Raw genomic sequence first — 10,973 nt, 5'->3', positions numbered from 1 at the left:
AGGGCAATGAATGTACAAATGCGCTTTACACAATTGATGTATGTATGGATTGTGATGAGTTGTATGAGCCCCTAATAAAACGATTAAAAAAAGATGTTGCAAACAGTGAGAATTCCAGAATGCTTCACTGTGCTCATGCAGAACCCATTTATAGAATGAGAGACAGTGGTTTGAATACAACCAGGGAATACTGAGGGGTTTAAAATCAGGAAAGGGATGCATCAAGGTTGTATACTTTTACTGTATTTACTTAATCTGTATACTGAGCAAATAATCCAAGAAACTGGACTACCTGTAGAATATGGCATCAAGTTGGAAGAAGATTGTTTGTGTAGTTGATACAACCTTGCTTGCTGAAAGCGAAGAGGACTTGGTCAGAGACTGCAGCCTGCATTCAGTATGAATTACACCTCAACATAAGGAGAACACAAATCCTCACCGCTGGACCGATAACCACCGTCATGATAAATGGATAAAAGACAGAAGTTGTCATGTTTTCACTTTACTTGGGCCCATAATCCACTCACAGAAGTAGCAGTCCAGAAATCAAAGTATGCATTGCATTGGGCTAATTTTCTGCGCGAAACCTTTTAAAGGTGTTTTAAAAAGCAAAGATGCCATATTTAGGGGTTAAGATGTGCCCAGCCCAATCCATCGTATTTTCCAACATCTCATACACATGTGAGAGCTGGACAATGATTAAGGAAAGCCCGATAAGAACTGTAGTCTCTGAATTGTGATGTTCGCAACGAATACTGAAAGCACCTAGACAGCCAGGAAAACAAACAAATCCAGAAGAAAGACAAGAATGCCTTTTATAAGTGAGGATGATGAGACTTGATCTCATATACTTTGGACATGTCATCAGGAGAGTGCAGTCCCTGGAAAAGGACTCATGCTTGGTAAAGTAGCTCTCACTCCTGTCACCGAGCCAGTTCATAGTGACCCAACAGGGCAGAATGGGGCTGGCCCTTTGCGTTTCCAAGATTATACATCTTCAGGGGAGGAGAAAGCTTCGTCCTCCTCCTGCACAGCAGCAGGTGGTCATTTATACCAAAGCCCTTTGTTACTGTTGTTAGGTGCTGTTGAGTTGGGTCCGACTCAGAGACCCGAGTACAACAAAAGGAAACACTGCCTGGCCTTATGTCACCCTCACAATTGTTCTTCTGTTTGAGCCCATTGAGCGATCCACGGTGTCAGTCCATCTTGCTGAAGGTCTTTCTTTTTTCGCTGCCCCTCTACTTTACCAAGCATGACGGCTGTCTCCAAAGTACACAGTATAAAATGTGACCGTCCCCTTCACTCCCACCCCCGTTCTGCTCCCCAACCTACCGGATACAACTAATTGTTTGGTGCTGCTCCTTTCCATCTTTATCAATGCCTCTACATAAATAGGAGGATGCAAATACACACTTATTTCCTCCACATGGAGCCAGACATCCATGGTTCTACGAGGTGCCCCCACCCCGCACAAGTTAGCACAAATAGCTCTACCTCATCGCTCAACTACTGCTTGGCACTCCATTGAGTGAATGATGATTACTGAACTCTGCCTTCGAGATTGCCAATTTTTCACTACAACAAATGATACGATGATCAACACCTTATACGTAGATATTAGCACACATGCAGGATTATTTTTATGGAAAAATGTATTTGGAGATATTATTATTGTGTCTGTGTGGTTGGTACCCTATTTCCTTCTAAGAAAACTTTATAAATGAACACTCAAACTCAGCCTAACCCTTGTCCACTATCCTCATTAATTGGCAGTGGGAATAAGAAAACTCGAGGCTGGACTTTTTTTGTGTGTGCCTTTTTTCTTATTGTGGGTTGGTGTCAGATTGCCTACATTCAAATCCTGCTCTACATCTCTAGAACTGTGTGACCTTGGGCATGTAACTTAACCTCTCTGTCTCAGTTTCCTCTACAATAAAATAGGAAAACTTAAAGTACCTAATTGAGGGTGAAATGAGAATAATATTGGTCAAGCATTGCCAATGCAATTATTAGGGTTTTTATGGAATGCCTTGAGGCAGAAGCAATTCAAGAAAAGGTCGGGGAGAAGCAACATGACTTACCGCCAGTGAGGCTATCGTTTGTCTTCCACACGGAGTGACCTTTTCCAACCTTGTCCCAACACATGCCTCCTGAAAAGAAGAGGGGCGCAAAGACGGGCTGTTTGCTATCAATGAACCTCCCCACGAAATACTTATAAAATCCAAAGGGTAAAAGAGCAAATTTAAAGTTAATCACCAATAATGGTACAAATCAGAACCACGGGCCACTTGATAGGAAATCATGAGAACATAGTATCATTTCTGTGACATTCCTACCAGATACTTAGCCTGAATCTAATCATGAAGAAATCAGCCAAACCTGAACTGAAAGGAATCCTAAAGTGTACCTGCCTGTACTCACCAAGCGGCAAGGACATGCTGAGAACCTCTTGTTAAATGGAGGAGCCCTGGTCGGGTGGTGGGTTAAACACTGAACTGCTAATCACAGAGTCCATTGGAGAAAGATGAGGCTTTCTACTCCCGTAAAGATTTACAGCTGCGGAAACCCACAGGGGCAGTTCTATTTTGTCCTATAGGGTTGCTATGAGTCGAACCACAGCCTTTGTTACACCCACTAAACAGCCGTCTTTTTCCTGATAAGTCTGGGTAAGACGGTGAGGAAGAGACTGATTAGATTATGATTAAGCTGTGAGTCAGGGGTCCTCAAACTTTTTAAACAGGGGGCCAGTTCACTTTCCCTCAGACCTGTTGGAGGGCCGGACTGTAGTTTTTAAAAAAACCTATGAACAAATTCCTATGCATACTGCACATATCTTATTTTGAAGTAAAAAAACAAAATGGGGCAAAACCAGCCGGCGGCCTGGATAAATATCCTCGGCGGGCCGCATATGGCCCGCGGGCCGTAGTTTGAAGACCCCTGCGAGTGATTGGTAGCAGGGTTGTAATTGCCATTCCTACAGGAAATAAAAGTAGCTATCTCAGAAGCCGATGGTGGTCTTGGTGAGATGAGCCAAGAACGGAATTTGTCCTTTGGATGAAGAGCTCCCTGTGCACTGAGCCTCCTTGATCCAGGAGATGGCTTTGACCGTAGAGGAGTAGGAGCCAGAGTGATGGATTTCCCAGCCCACAAAGCAAGCAAAGCTAAGTGCTTTGGGGCAGGAGGCTGGTTTATGGAGTGCGGTACCTCTGGACATCTAAATAGGGGGGCTAGGTTTGCTAAGCTGGTGTTGAGTGCCTCTGGGTTGAGGTTTACAGCAGAGTAGCATGCCCTTGGGCATTTATTGGCAGCCCTGAGAAGGGCAGAGGCAAGGTCAAGAGGGGGAGGGCCAGAGAGAGGACTACTTGTGGGCACAGCAGGGAAGAAACCATCTTGACTAAACAACTATATCCTGAATTATAACCTGCTAACTTCTTTAACAAACCCCATAATCATGAGTATCATCGGTGAGTTCTGTATGACCACTGCAATGAATTATAGAATCCAGCAGAAAAGCCGAGTGTTGTGGGAGGAACGGTTGGTTCCAGAACAGGTCAAAGAGGATGGAAGGTAGAGGCATGGGTGACCTCTGCTTTGTGGCCATCAGGTTTGGGAGCCCAAGGAGGTCAGAGGTGGCTCCTCCAAGCCATAACATTTTTCTCCTGTTAAGTCAACGCATCTTATAAACTATCAAGTTGATTTAGGATAACTCTAACTTGTCCATCATTTATGGTATTCCTATCACTAACTCATTCAACTCCCCTAATATTTGTGTGAAATCACCATCTCTATTAATGGTGTTTTTATGCACACTTAGGGCAAACATCCTCACTGCAGTCCACAGGCCTTATGCAATCTGGCTTCCTCTTCCTACCTCAACGCTCCCCCATCCCCGCGTCCCCCCACCCCCCAGCAATGGAAATCTTCTGTGCAATTCCCGACACAAGCCTGGGGTCTTAGGGCTCCACACCCCATGTCCCCTTGGCTAGCTTTCCTGTCTCAAGTTTTTGTTCGGATGACACCTCCCAGTGAAACCCATCCTGACTGACTAGCCTATTTAAAAGGACAGATGCCCCCCACCCCTTTTCCCTGCTTGATTCTCCAAGCACTTAAAACCAGTTTGCATCCAGGTGATTCAGGCACATGGTGATCCCTTGTGTGTTAGAGCTGACATTCATAATTTTCAGTGGCTGGTAGTTCTTGAGCCAAGAACGGAATTTGTCCTTTGGATGCGAAGCCTGGCATCCAAAGCATCTCAGGGTGTACTTGAACCTCCAACTTTTGGTTAGCACCAAGCCCTGGGGCTTCTCTTCATAGCATAGCCCCTTCCATAGACTACATTCCTAGTAGTACGTATTTTATTTGGATTGTCTTTCTTCCCACCCCAGCCCTAGTATATTGTAACTCTGCAGGGAAAACAAAATTTTTTTAACCTTTTTTTTTTTTTTAAATGAATAAATACAACATTTGTTCGTGAAGACTGCCTCGCTGACGTCGTTTGAATCCCCAGGCTGAATGACTAGCACCATCTAGTGTTCCTGGGAAGCTGTGTCGATTAACCCTTTCACTTGCTTATACGGAATCTACTTTAGGGGCCACTCGTGAAGACACCATAGCAGAGAGATTTGAATTTTCCCACCCGGTTTTTTCTTTCTTTCTTCTTTTTTGGTTGTGATCTTTAGAGACACAGAGTGCCAAGTCTTTCTGCAGTGGAGCTGCTGGGTAGGTTCAAACCGCAACCATTTGGCTAGCAGCCCGGTGCTTACTCAGGGTTCCAAAAGAGAAGTAAACCAAAACAACCCAACTCAGAGCCATGGGGAAGATTCTGATTCGTGGCGCCCCTAGAGGGTAAGACAGAGTTCCCCTGTGGGTTGTTTCAGGACGATAACTCTTTACCGGAGTGGAAATCTTCCCCCTCCGCCCCCTCTTCCCTCGGAGTAGTTGGAAGTTTCACACTGCAGACTTGAAGACCACAGTACAACATGGACTAGCACCCACCAGGGCTCCTCCCGAGGGGTAAGCTGTCCTCGTTTAATCAATTTGCAGTTATTCTTTTATACTGCCCTTTGTGGCTCTGTGAAAATGAAAATGTTTTCAATGATTAAATAGTCATGCGACTTACTAACTTCTCAGGGGCTTGCCTGTGTTCCCCTGAATCAAAATAGGGGTAGTAGTATCAGGAAAGTTGTGTTTTTCACCTGGGGGGTGGTGGTGGTGGGGGCGGTGTTACTCCGGCCTTCACCAAGCAACTCCAGAGTAAAATAGTTTTTGTTGCCTTGCCACTTAACTTTTACTCCAGAATATCCGAATACTTATTTATTAAAAATTTTGATTTTGCCCACACAGCACCTCAATAAACAGTGATAAAACACTAGCAAAGGTAACAATACTATTGCTTGAAAGAGTATCAGGTTTCTCTAAGATAATATAAGCAAGCTGATTTAGAAAATATTACTCTCGTTAGATATAATAAACTCACTGCCATAGAATTGATTCCAACTAATGGTAATCCTAAAGGACAGGGTACAACTGCTCCTGTGAGTCTCCAAGGCTGTAATTCTTTAATGGAGTAGAAAGCCTCATCTTTCTCCCTCAGAGTGGCTGGGGGTTGCGAACTGCTGACCTTGGGGTTAGCAGCCCAATGTGTAACTACTATGCTACCATAAAACAAAAAGAAAATTGAAGAGAATGAAAGAAAGATGCCTTAAAAGCAACTCCTTTGATATTTTCCTATTGAGTCATGAAAAGCTAATTTTGATTGACTACCTATTGTGCCAGACACTATTCTAAATGCTCAGGAATCATCCTAACACCCCTATAATGTAGGCACTTGATATTGAGCTCCATTTTTCAGATGCCAGAATGGAGACACAAGGAAGTTAAGTATTGCCAAAAGTTATAAAGTTGTGGAACTGGACGTACGTGGCCAGAAGGCTGGCTCCAAAGTCCTTGTTTTCATCTACCTCCTCAGGGAACCGGAAATAAGATGTTGCTTTGTTTCCAAACACTTTGAATGATCAAAGAAAATTAATTTACTAATGTCTTTTTTTATCCAAAAAGATACATATTAAAACAAACCAAAACCACCCCACTCCACACAATCATCCTAGAAATACAGTCCACAAAGCAGAAGCTACAGAATTTGCCCTACATTGTAATGATTCTGTGGTAACAAGCAAAAGCATTATTAATGTCAAGGTCAAAGATAGAGTGTGGCACAATGAAGAATCAATTAGTTCTTGATTGATTAGTTATTTTTTTGGTAACCTTCTCCTCAGCACCTGTTTTACCCTTCAACTGCCCAAACCTTCCACCTAACTTTAACCATGTTAAAACTAGTGGAAGTGACTTAAGTTCTCATGTTAATTAATATGTCCATTTCCTGAAGTTGATTTATCTCAGCTAGTTATCAAGAAGAAAACCAGGGGATTATTTGTCTGATGAAGTGATTTAGTTAGACAACATCCTGAATTATTTACATTATAATGGAGCACAATTCCCCACTATCATGATCCCAATTCTACTTTGCAAGTCTGGCTAGACCAGAGGATGTACACTGGTACAGATAGCAACTGCAAACACAGGGAATCCAGGACGGATGATCCCTTCAGGGCCAGTACTGAGAGTGGCGATCCTGGGAGGGTGGACAGAGGGTGGGGTGGAAAGGGGGAACCGATTACAAGGATCTACATATAACCCCCTCCCTGGGGGATGGACAACAGAAAAGTGGGTGAAGGGAGACGTCGGACAGTGTAAGATATGACAAAATAATAATTTATAAATTATCAAGGGTTCATGAGAGAGGGGGGGCGGGTGGGAGAGGGAGGAGAACAAAACGAGGAGCTGATACCATTGGCTCAAGTAGAAAGAAAATGTTTTGAGAATGATGGCAACAAATGTACCAATGTGCTTGACACAATGGATGGATGGATGGATTGTGATAAGAGTTGTACAAGTCCCCAACAGAATGATTTAAAAACAAAACAAAACCCCACACCTAGCTCACTGTCGTCTAGTCGATGCCATCTTCTGTGAGTTACAGTCGGAGCAGAAAGTCCCATCTTTGTCCCCAGGAAAGGCTGGTAGTTTCAAACTGCTGACCTCTAGGATTGTGGTCCAGTGTGTGACCACTATGCCACAAGAGCTGCCCCCAAATTTCAGATTGATGGAAACTCTGGGGAGTTATTTGTGAGCTTGAGACTTTAGATAATTTTAGGCGCCCTTCTCGAGCCATCCCCAGTTGGAACCTAGGATTCCATTTCTAAACATTTACCTCCTCAAAGTTTCTAAAATACGAGGCTGAATTACGGGAAAGTGCATGTTGGGTAGAGTTTCTCAACTTGTGGTTTAAGAATTATCTACTTCAGACTTGTGGGAAACTGGCATTTAAAACTTAGATTCCCAGTCCCTTCTCTGTTCTGATGGATTACATTGGGCAGCAGGATTTAGGAATCTGCATTCTTTTCTAAAATTGTGTTTTAGGTGGAAGCTTACAGAGAAAATTAATTTTCCATCCAATAATTTATATACTATCCCCCGCCCCTATCCCCAGCCCACAACATCAGTTGCAATTCCTTCAAAGTAACAGCATTCTTGCTACTTCTTCCCTGGGTTTCCGTCATACCCATTCATCTGTCTCATTCTTGCTCCTCCCTGCCTTCTGAGCTTTGTTTTTTTGGCAAATCCTGCCCCTTTGGCCTTCATGGTTGATTATTGTGAGGAGCATGTTCCTCATGTGAGTTACGACGTTTTCTTTCCTTTTTAAAAATGAATCATTTTCTTGGGGGCGCTTACAGCTCTGATAACAATCCAGACATCATCATATCAAACATATTTGTCATAGGTTGCCATCATTATTTTCTAGACATTCACTTTCTACTTGAACCCTTGTCCTCCCCCTCGCCCACCCTCGTGACCCCTTGATGAATTAGAAATTATTTTCATATCTTACACCACCCACTGTCTCCCTTCACCCACGTTTCTGCTGTTTGTCCCCCTTGCGGCAGGGGGTGGGGGGAAGCTGTTACACAGAGTCATGACATCTTCTAGGCCTGTTTCTTTTTGCAAGGGGATCCTTGGGAGTGGGTTCTGTTCCGAGTTTGAAGAGCGGCTAAGGGCCACAGTCTTGGGGGTTCTTCTACCCATCCTAGCATATCAGGAAGTGTCATCTTTTTTATAAATCTGAATCTTGTTCTTCCATTTTTCTCTTTCTCTCCATACCTTCTGGGGGCCTGATCAGAAAGGTCGGTAGTGGTGGCTGGGCACCCTCTAGTTCTTCTGGTCTCAAGGTACTGGAGACTGAACCTGTTTCCCTGATTCTTTGATTTGCTTTATTATCCTTTCCTCCCATCACGGTGAGGCCAATAGCTGTATTTTAGATGGCCATTCTGTAGCTTTGAAGAGACTACTCACTACTCGTGTAGAGCTATTACCTTTATGCTGACTTAGCTGTTACCCCAAAACTGTGGTCTCAAACCCTTAAACCCAGTGACACATTTCCTCTAAGGTGTTTAGTTATGGCTGAGTAGGTTTCCTAACTTTGCCTACAATTTGCTCGACTATATACATAGGTATGTTTACAGTACACACATGTAGAAATATTCTTTTTCAAGCCTATATATTGTCATGGGCATAGTCCCTTTCGCCCACCCATACCTGTTCAGCTTGCATATCTGCTTATGTATTGCCATGGTAATAACAAACAGTTATCATTAATATTTTAGGATTGTGTAAGTAATAATATTACTCTTGCAGTTTGCAGCCTAACATGTAGCCACTAGGGCTCCTAATAATATTACTCTTGTTGTCTGTAATAGGAATTTGCATTCTAACAACCGTTTTTTATGTGTGCATTTATGTTTGCAAACCACTGACCTAAAGGGATTAATTTTTTAAAGTAAAGTACCAGTGTCATTTGGGTTGCTGGGCTCTTTCCTATTGCAGACCAGACCAGAACTTCACGGAGTCCCATGTAAAAATCTAATTATCAGAAATATAATTTTAGGAGACTAATAATTCACTAGCCTATTTACAAAATTATATATCTTTCTGTTGTAAATTATAGGTGTGAAATGTCTCAGCAAATTCTTTGGAGGATGCTGTTTAGTCCTGCCTGGCCTTCCATAAAATTAGCCAGCTGGCCCAAGTTTTCACTGTGCTACCCACACAGAAGGCTCATAACCCCTGAGGCATTCTCTGAACAAGCCTCATTTCCTGTGGAGAAGGAAGTAGGCTGAAAATGAGTAGAATTTGACTAACTGTACAAAATTTAGGCTAATTAAACTTAGACTTGATTATCAAAGGAGATGGGGAATTCTGCATCTTGGAGATGTCTTAAAGCGGGGAAACAAAGCCAGGTTTTTGGATGCGTGGGAGGTTGGGTGGCCTAAAGCTGGAGGATCCACCCAGATGTCCTTTTCGGATTCTTTTTCTATCACTAGACTCCAACTCCACTCACTCGATAAACATGCACTGCCTTGGTTTGTTTTGGTTTTTAGTCAGCTGAGCCTGGCAAGAATTCCTTGCCCTTCTTGGACAGTGAAATGGCCTCTTGAAAACCCTTTTTCAAAAGCCAGTTTAGATGGACATAATGGACACAGATGGAAACTATTCAACTTGATGACAATGCCCCACCTAAATAACTCAGATACCAAACTGAAATTTTCATTGGAAGTATTTGGCTTGGCTGAATTAACTGGATAACTCCCTTCAGTTCCACCTTCTAATTTCTCTTCTTCCTACTTCTTCCTTCACTTAGAATCGAAATCACAGTTCAATTCAGGCCACTTACCTTGAGGGGCTTCTTACCTAGAGGCAGTTTCCTGGAGCTTGCTCTCATCCAGGGCAGGGCGGGGTTATTGGGGTCTGTATGATGCTGGCTACCTCGAAGCAGTTGGGTACCCTATTGCTCAAAATGTCAAAAATAGACTCCAAACCAGCTTTCTCTAAACCCAAAATCTCTTCTAGAAGATGACTAGTTGTCCATAGTTAAACAATCTTATTTAAAGCTTATAAAACCAATCATAATCCTATGAGATTGGTATGGCAAGTTTACCTGGTAAAACATTAACCTCATTTATCTTTCCTTCAAGAGATCATGAGAAAATGCAGTGATTCAGTTTAAAATATGTAATTTCCATTTCTGTTACGGTATTTGGATTTGTTCCAATTGGATTTGCTCCAGTGTATTTGTGGAAACAATCAGTGAACACTCTTTACCCAGGATTTCTTAATTGAAATTGGAGTGGGTTGATGGATTTCATGGCTAGACTTTTCAGACTGGTGAGTTTGCTGTTTTCTGCATACAGATCTAAGTGAGGAAGTGTGAGGCTGGGGTACAGAGAAACAGAAGGTAGGGCTTGAATAGAATCAATACCCCAGCTCTGTTGAATTTCACTTTTTTTTCCTCTACTTGTAAAATTCGAGGCTAAATAAGCTCTTTAAAGCTGCTTGCAGCATTTAAAAATAAATTAAAAATCTGACAGATGCACTTACCAAATAACGTGCTAGCGTATCCTGATTTTTAATGATTTTATAGCTGTGATTTAAAAAGACAAATCTAAGTCAGAGTTGCAACAAAGCCACCCGTTTTGAACTGTATACATGGATATCCAGGTACCTAGAAAATGCTTGGGTCTACTCTCCCTGAATGTACCAGAGAGCCCTGTGAATGATACAACTTGGGATCTCCTGGAGCCCCAGGTTGAGCCACCCCCATTTTGCTACTGGGGAAAGGTTAGAAGCTTCGGCCTTGGTGGGAACGACTGTAATTTGAGGAAGCGAACGGCAGGCTCTGGCAGTGGAGCTTTCTCGAAGGTCTCTGACGGGAGAAGTCGCGGGAGAAGTGAAAGCGTGCCAAATCCCCCAGTGTGGTCCCCACTCAGCGTTCAGCTCGCCAGCTTCCCGTCGCCACGGAGCCGGCGGCCTGCGGACGACGTCGGGGGGCGCGCGGCGCGGAAGCTGGAACCCCTTCGAGG

The 10,973-nt window shown here is 43.2% G+C and overlaps 2 protein-coding genes across 4 annotated transcripts in view; one reads left to right on the top strand and one right to left on the bottom strand.

Annotated features, from left to right (window-relative positions):
- The window catches only part of HESX1 (HESX homeobox 1), a 29,712-nt gene extending 18,827 nt beyond the window's left edge, over window positions 1–10,885 (bottom strand). The window contains exons 1-3 of one of the 3 annotated variants that reach the window (XM_045289875.1): window positions 9,805–10,885; window positions 5,920–6,004; window positions 2,082–2,150 (exon numbers count right to left, since the gene is read on the bottom strand). The gene's annotated coding sequence lies outside the window, so the exon portion shown is untranslated. The remainder of the gene's footprint in view (window positions 1–2,081; window positions 2,151–5,919; window positions 6,005–9,804) is intronic. The other 2 variants (XM_004702396.3, XM_045289876.1) reach the window with 2 other exon arrangements.
- APPL1 (adaptor protein, phosphotyrosine interacting with PH domain and leucine zipper 1) overlaps window positions 4,948–10,973 on the top strand; it is a 49,952-nt gene continuing 43,926 nt past the window's right edge. Inside the window, exon 1 of the mRNA XM_045289872.1 lies at window positions 4,948–5,013. The gene's annotated coding sequence lies outside the window, so the exon portion shown is untranslated. The remainder of the gene's footprint in view (window positions 5,014–10,973) is intronic.

The sequence above is a fragment of the Echinops telfairi genome, unplaced genomic scaffold (genome assembly GCF_000313985.2).
Source record: "Echinops telfairi isolate 266 unplaced genomic scaffold, ASM31398v2 ScPeMD7_31;HRSCAF=116, whole genome shotgun sequence".
Classification (NCBI taxonomy): Eukaryota; Metazoa; Chordata; class Mammalia; order Afrosoricida; family Tenrecidae; genus Echinops; species Echinops telfairi.
This window is presented reverse-complemented; position numbering and strand designations above follow the sequence as displayed.